Genomic DNA, 8528 nt, shown 5'->3' with positions numbered 1-8528 from the left:
CATTTTGTTGAATATCTCCTGTGTGTAGATTACCAGGGTAAATATGTAAGAACCCAACAACTATAAAATGTACCCTATTCCTCAATTTAATTGGGAAAGCGAGGCATGTGCATGAAAAAGATAAGAAGAAAAATAACACAATACAAGGTGACCTTTGAGGTTGGCCTCAAAGGAAGTGCTACAGGACACAAAAATTACAGGTGTTCACTAAGCAAAAAATTAGGAGTTACCAAGGGCTGAAGAGGTGACTGTTTTCTTATTTACATTGAATAATGGAACCCTCAAGCAAGGTTTCCCAAAACTGTTTTAAACAGTTGTTCTAGCTTCCACAATTTTTAATTTCCATCATTTAAGTGACTCATCTGATCTAGGCCAAGTGGAGATCAAGGGGAGAGGAGCGCATTCCAGAGTAGCATAACATAGGAAGCAATTATTCTGAAGGATATCTCGAATTTACTCACAGGATTACTTTCTAAAGGGTTTCTCTTCAGTCTGCCTTGGGCAGGAAGGCAGCTGCCTTGATGTTGCTTCTTTTCTTCCACTGTAGTTTTCAAAATATCCTGTAGGACAAGTGAAAGTCACACCAGTTAGGACCCCACTGGGGGCTGGTCGATGAATATTTGTCCTCCAGCAGGTTCCAAGCATGGCCAGACCCTGAAGAGTGAGAGTTTCCTCAAAAAGGAAGCATATGAAACGTTCAACACCAACAGCACTTGTGACACTCAAAAACGTTTCCCAAACTTTCATCACTCAGATCATATCTACATAAAACCATATGTCTATATGAAAAATTAAAATAAATACATATCAGTTTTCTAGTGTTTACAGATATCTGGATGACTGAAGTTTTCAGTAGTCACCCAACTGTGAGACTGGAGTTTATATCTACCCAAATAGTCAGTAAATTAGACACTTTGGGGGTCTGGCTTCAATTTAACAGTAAGAATGGTTCATTAGAAATAGTATAGAGGTGCCACATAATCAAACTGAAGACTAAGACATCATTTTTCAAAAAAAATGGAATGTAATTTACACATAATTCTGATAATGAGGTTGTATGATTAAGTAGGAAGACACATTTGTTGAGATTAAAGAGTAAAATGAGATTTAAAAAATCTCCTGCCTCTCATCAAGGATTGTTGGGCAGGCAGGTCAATCTAAATGATCTGTTTCAAACTGTAAATATCTAAACAATTTCAGTTCCAAAGTAAGGATTCTTTAATGCCAACCCCAGCGCCCACTAGCCGTGTTATTCAACTTCCTTTGCTTGTTTCCTATTTGTAGAATGTAAAAAAAATAAATAAATAATAAAAAACTAATATACTTGCCCTGACTACCTTAGAAGATTATTCAGGGCATTGAATTATTTAAAGAGCATAAAAGTGCTTAAAAAAAATGTAGAGCACTTTGCAAATGCTAGAGTTGAAATAAATAAATAATATAACATAATTAGCCATATAAAAAAGGAGTGTGGTATGTTGAAAAATTATAGCTTAATTACAACAATATCTTTCTTTATACCAAAGAATTAAATAGTAAGTATATTGAGTTTTCTACTTTGTACTCATAAAATTTTCATCTCCATAGAGAAGCTAAGAAAGTAAATACACTTCCACATTCATGATTGCTCCTTGTTTTATAATATAGTCACACTCATACACTATTTCTTTTCTAATTTCCTCATTTCCTTAGACTCCTGAAAATGAAATGACTTTGGTGTATGAACTTATCTCTTAAGAAAGTAAAACTAACATAGGCATTTTACTTTGTTACTAATCAAAATCTTGAGTGAATTCCATGTGTGATATTAGTCATCTCAATTTTAACTCCTAATAGAGTCAATGTACATATTTTCTTCTTGTTCTTAAAGCTGCTTTTTCATGTTTTTTCTTATTCTTGAAATACCTATAAAACTGTATAAGCTACTACGAACCTTTATTGAGTGTTTATTATGTGCCAAGCACTGGGCTGATGCCCTTACATGTTTATCATTTCATTTTGCAGTAACCATGTATATCTTTATTGCATGGTGAGCAAACTGAGGCCAGAGAGGTTAAACATGTTGCCCAGTGTCACACTAGAATTGGTGACACTAGAATTGCCAAGCTAGAATTGGAATAGAATGGGGCAGATCACAAGTGCATGGTAAATCCATGGCACGATACAGCCTCTCAGCCTCTTTCTCAATCTTTTCATCTCAAGGCCGGCAAAGCTTTCTTCAAAGTTTTCATCAATCTTGCTTACAGATAACTGTATTTCTTCCTTAATCACCTTGGTTGAGTGAGTCACAGAGTTCAGCGTCTTCCAAATACGTCTCAAGGTCACTTCTATCATCACAGCTGGCCCATTCCTATCCAACAGAGGGTCTAGCCACAGAAGTGCGATCCCACTGGACTGTGACCCTTGCTTCCACTTCTCTTTCTACCTTGCTCCTGAACTCAAAGAGCACTCTGCTGCCATCATGGTATCAAGGTTCTAACGTAGAGCTACAGTCTTCTGAGCCAGAACTAAGACAGAAACATTATCTCAGCAGTTAAATGCTCTATTTTTCCCCTATATTTTCTGTTTGTAAATTCAAGCACCAGTCCTACATTAAATCTGAAGGGTCACTATATCAACGGTCAGCTTGTAAAGATTTAATAATAAAGGGAGCTTATCTGAATCCCCCCTGCGCATATTCTGTGGCCACTCCCTCACTCCCCATCACTCAAAAGATACAGGCAGTATCCAGTCCTTGGGTTGCTGATACTAACAGCTTCTCTCTGCTGATGAAAAACATTTTCATGTCCCATCTTCAACTGCAGGTCCAGTTAAACCTAAGCTCAGTAACTAAAGATGGTACCAAAATAAGGCTTAGTAGTTCTTCAAGATGCCCAGTATTTCCCATAGTAAACACTGATATAGAGAAAGTTTCCCCATAGTAAATATTGATAAAGAGATACTTTCATAAGCTTTCCCGTGGACAGTTACTTTTTAAGAAACTTGGAGAGCAGAGGACAAAAGAAATGTTTCCTGTTAGTAAATCTTGGTGCAAGTTTTAAGTTGAAAAAGTTAAAATAACAAGATAAAACCCTGCAAATCCTACCAAGACTAAAACCTAAATCTATACACTCTTTTAGGTAAATGTTTTTATACCTGTTGCTTTTTACTCCTATAAAGGTCAAGTCCTCATGGGCAACATGTAAACCAGATAAGAGCAAAAATATATGAAGTTGTTGAATGGATGAAATTTACTCTACAACAAGATAAGATAAGAAAGGGGCATTTAGGAAGACCCCAACCAAAATTTACAGAGGTCCCTGAAAGCAGAGAGGGTAATTACAACTCAGAACTAAGGCAAAAGTAGCCTCTAAATGGTGAAATGAGTATCAGTTGTGGAGGACAGTCCCCCATTTGTTCTGCAACAGGTAGTTCGCATTTACCCAGGTCACCGTTTACCTCATGCTTGTCAGAGCTATATGCCTTGGTGTTACTCAGGTGTTAATAAGCTTCATTTTACCAAAATGTTCAGCAGCTTGAAACTGTAGTTCCTTTACCCTTCCATCCACTTGGGACTAATTTGAGCTATGGAAGGCTTAGTCACAGGAAGCATGTAAAAATTTCATCCCAAACCTTTGACAACTTCAGAAGCTGGTGTGTTTGCTTGTAAGATGTTCAAAGCAATTCTGGGACTTCATCATTGAAGAAGCTCACTCTATGACTTTGACATGTTTTGAAAAGTGAACCAGTCAAACTTTTCCTCTTACCTGCTTCCTCCAGACCAGGCCAGAAAGTCATGACATCAAACTATCAAACTCTGCCTTTACCGGATTTATGCAGGCAGTGAGACCCATACATACACCCACAAAATTCAGAGCCTTTGAGAACAGGCATGCAAGCCTGCAGCCCTCACATCTGTGGGCCTCAGCCCGCCCTCTGTCATCAAGTAAATGTGCAGAATTCCCCTGAGACGAGGCCTCTGGTTAGAATTTCCAGAAGCAGCCAGCAGGTCTCTACCTCTTGCCTGCTCTGCCATCCTGCAGCCCCAGTGGATAAGTGTGAAGGGCTCTGCTTACCAGTCAGAGAGCAGAGACGAATACCAACTGATCTCAGAGAGGTCCAGCCTCAACTGCAGGAGGACAGCGGGGCCCTTGAAAAACAGCACTCCAAGAAACTATAATAAGACAGACAGGCAGGCCCCAGTCACCAAGATAGTCTGTTCTAGACTACTGTTTGAATTTCCATGTGGGGAGGGACCATGTCTGTATCATATTGCTGTACAACAATACAAAACATGGCTAGCTGATATTTATTAAGCACTTTCTACAAGTCCGGTACTCTTCAAAGCGGTTCACATATTATAATTCATTTAATCTTCATGACAATCCTATGAAGTGAAGCACCCTTTTATCCCCATTTAACACAAAAGAAAACTGAGACCCAGTGTTCAGAAGGTGCATGGCACATGATAGTCTTATGTAAATATTTGTTCATTGAATCTAAAAAAAGTTAAAAAGCACTACTCTATATAAATAATGTCATAAATAGGAGGATAACTTCCAAGAATAGCCAGTAAACTTATTTAACCCATTTGTATCTTTTTTTATTATCAATTTAATTCAATTTCATTTAAACCTAATAATCATGATAATGTTTTTCTAGGGAGATAATGTCCAAAATGCCAGCTTGCAGCACCCTTCAACACTGGTTTAGTGAGCAGCTACCTCTTGAAGCAATATTAGAGCTAAAGGGAGTTATAAAACTGAGAGAGGTGCATCCCTGCCATGTCGGAACTTCTGTCAGCATCCCACCCCCAGGAGCGGAGGAGGTACTTTCTGGAGGGACGTCCTGGCCAGGGTGGGAATGGCACTACATCAATGCCCATTCCCTGTCCACCTCAGATGCTCACACACCTTTCCAACAGACCCCTGGGGTTCTCTGAGCTGCTACACAAATTGAGAGATCACCATCATTTCCCAAATCACAGTTTTAAATTAAGTTAATGGATAGAATTTTCTCAAGTCTTCACTTTCCTTCAACTTTTGGCACCTGTTACTGCTTGTCTGGCGACAAGCGCTAGCAGATGACAAAATAAATTAACGAGTAGTGTATTAACATTAACAGAAAAATGGAGGGACAGCCCATCCTGCTTAGATCAACAGCTTGGAGTTATTTTTGTGGGCCTGGGAGTTCACAGTTGTGATTTTACAGTACATACATAGATTTAAACAGTCATGCTTTCTGCTTGTAAGATTAATTCTCAATTTTGCTGTAAAATACAACGGATCAGCATTCTACAGTTTCCTCAATGGCATTCACACCCATTACCGCCTAAACAGGTTTAAAGATTCCCAAACTATGCGTTTCTTGGTTGGACTCACCCTCCAACCCCACTCCACTCAAATACACCAGAGTTTTTCCACCCTACACTGTGAGCTCTCTGAGGGCTGCGGAGGTCTCTTCTTTATCGTTTTATCTTCAGTGGCACCAAGAGTTAGCGATTAATAGCCATAGTAAATGTATAAAAAGCTTTGCTGAATTTAAATTGATCCCAGTGTAAGTTAGTGAGTGAGGCTCTGAATTTGGCTTCCGCTCCCATCCTACTCACCTATAGAGGGCTGTCCCAAATCACAGGTTTGAACAGGGCCTGTTTATGAGCCACTCCTCATTTAAACTTAGTGATAACAACAAAATATTAAAACAGGGACCACCTGGCTTAAACAACTATTTTTTTCTCCAGTGAAAATATGATTGCATGTTAGACCCAAAGACATTTTAACTCACTTCAATTCCTATTTATTAGTTTTCCTAAACATACAACATATACTCCTATTATGTAAACCTGTTAAACTTTAATCAGGACCCCAACAGCAAAAGTTTCCGTGGAAACCAATATTTTTCCCTGCTGAATATTTAAGTAAAATACCAATTGATAAGAAATAAAACTAGGAGTTTTATTCCAATATTTCAGTAACTATAATAATTTTCAGTGTATCCTTTTATGGTCAGCACAAATTCAATCTAATCTTCTATCACTCTCCAGATGTAGAAGCATGCTGCGAAATCTTTAACCACCAAGAAAGGTTCGATTATATCCACTGCCTACTCATTATAAAAAGGCAATGTTAAGCATTTTAGATTTTCAACAAAAGTTGGAAACAGAATTCTTTTTTTTTAGTTAAGCCTTTGTCAATCAAAAACAGAAAGAAGTAAATAACAAGAACCTCCCAATCCCTTCAAACTCCTGCTTAACTGAGCCTTTATTGTATATGGGAATCGTTTTTTAGTAAGAAATAAACAATGAAAAAATTATATTCTTGGCAAAAGATCTGCCGGGAAATGCCTTTTAAATGGCAATTTTTCCACTGAATTTAAAATGTAATTTGATTTACAAAAGTATGATTTTCCAACCTGATCAAAGTGTGTCTGGGGTATGAAGTGCACCCAGCTGGTTTGCTTTCTGTGCGCAGAGACCCTGCTGTGCCCCTTCCAAAGGTGCCTGTGCAGCCACAGAATAGCTTAGACCCTGGGAAAATCTGTCTCAAGAACATTTGCTGCAGGAAGAGATATTTTTTCTCCTTGCATTTGAATCTGGCTAATGTCTCATTTTAAATAGCTTGTTCTCAAAGGACACACGAAGGGTTTAGGGGGATTGCCACCAGGAAACCAAAATAAACCAGGGTGCCTGGGACTTCCTGCTGCTCCTCTCTGAACAGACAAAGCTCGTCAGGGTTTCCATCGCCAGGCAGAGCTGACCAGCTACAGCTGACTGCTGCGAGCTTTGGGAGCCCCAGATTGTGTTTGTTGATAAGTAAACATAGTATTGCTTATCAAACTCGCATCCTTTTTCCATGTGCAAAATAGTCTCATATGGCGTGCAAAATTCTGTGTTGGAAATATCCCCAAACAGCTTTGAACAGGAATTTCCAGGGAGCTGAATTCCTCATTATTGTATCCAATTATCCATGCATGGTCTCTCTTAGATGTTGCTTCTTGTAATTGGCTCCTTGATGATGATTGTATCGTTTTATTTCTTGCCACAGCAAATGCAGGGATCCTTTGATCTGCTGTAACACTCAATTCCCCGTTCAAAAATGAAACTCAGAATGAAGTTTTTCCTTTAACCCTGTGATCCTCATACTTCAGCACTTGTTAAAACTCAGATTGCTGGGCCCCACCCCCAGAGTCTCTGATTCGATTGGTCTGGTTTTGGGGTCCAGGTATCTGCATTTCTAACAAGTTCCTAGGTGATGCTGATGCTGCTAGTCTGAAGAGCAAACTTTGAGAATGACTGCTCTAAACAAATTGGCTGTTTTGCTGAGAATAGAAACTCACCATGTATGCACAGGTAAATCTGGCTTTGACGCATCAGCCCAGCCACCTTAGACTCAGAAGAGAAGAAAGGGGATGGACTGTTGTCTTGTCTTCTTTTTGTATGTTGTTTTCCCAGGAGGCAGTAGGGAATGACAGCTCTCACCACTCCAGGTAAGATGGAGTACATAATGGAGGACCTGGGTTGACCGTGTCTGGGCCATTCTGCCAGTAAACTCTTGTGTAATAGGTACCATACAAGCTGGAGTGTATGTCTGGTCACAGCCTTGTGGAAAAGAGAGCCCTGAAGAACTTCTTTTAATGATTCCTATGAAGAGTAATGGGCGGGCTTCCCAAGAACAAGTAATAAGACAAGTTTTCTAAATCATATTACCAGAAGTCAATTGTAATCCTGTATTTCAAACATTTGTATGTAGATTCAAATTTCTAGATCATTACTAAATTACATTATCTTGTTCATACCTTAAAACCTGTAAGTTCTAGTTAATCTAGGAGATGGTCTCTTAATCAAAGGGACAAAGTTGTTATCAAATGGCATTGGTATAATAGATCTAAGCCTCAGAAGAGGATTGTTCAGGAGGCCCTTTCCAATACAAAAAAATAGAGAGAGAGTATTAACCCCGAACATATATATAGCATATGTACATAGGTATGCATTATTATTCATAAGCAATCCGAGACCAGATACTCAACCATCTCCCAGATCTGAAGAAGTATTCATTTATCACAATTCAGAGCCATCTAATCATTGTTGAGCCAATCCTGGGCTAAACAACATAAATAGAGCCCTGGTCGCCAGCCCAATCCAGGCCCTCGTCATTTCGTTATGCCTATATTATGCAAAGTCCCCTTCATTAATCTTAATAGGTCAAGATAGCCCTTACTTTTAAATTTCTATGACTTCTTAGCTTCATAATATGGTCTCCTTCTATATTTCCAATGTCATATATCACTACCTACCCACCTCATACCCAAGAATGCTACACTGCAACAACGTAGGGACCTTCCCCTTCTATTATACCAGATTAATACTTCTAAAGTAACACTTTTTCATCATATCAATAATGAACTTACTCAAAAACCTACACAGTGATCCTTCACTGCCCACCAGGCTAAGCTCAAAATCTTATTTTCTACTCAAGAGAAAACTCACTGTTTCACCTGACTCACCTTATCTCAGTCACTCCCTGAATCTCTCTCTCTCTCTGTGTCTCTCT

Source organism: Hipposideros armiger, unplaced genomic scaffold, assembly GCF_001890085.2.
Source record: "Hipposideros armiger isolate ML-2016 unplaced genomic scaffold, ASM189008v1 scaffold_101, whole genome shotgun sequence".
Taxonomy (NCBI): Eukaryota; Metazoa; Chordata; class Mammalia; order Chiroptera; family Hipposideridae; genus Hipposideros; species Hipposideros armiger.
The sequence above is the reverse complement of the archived record's forward strand: the minus strand, read 5'-3'. Positions refer to the sequence as shown.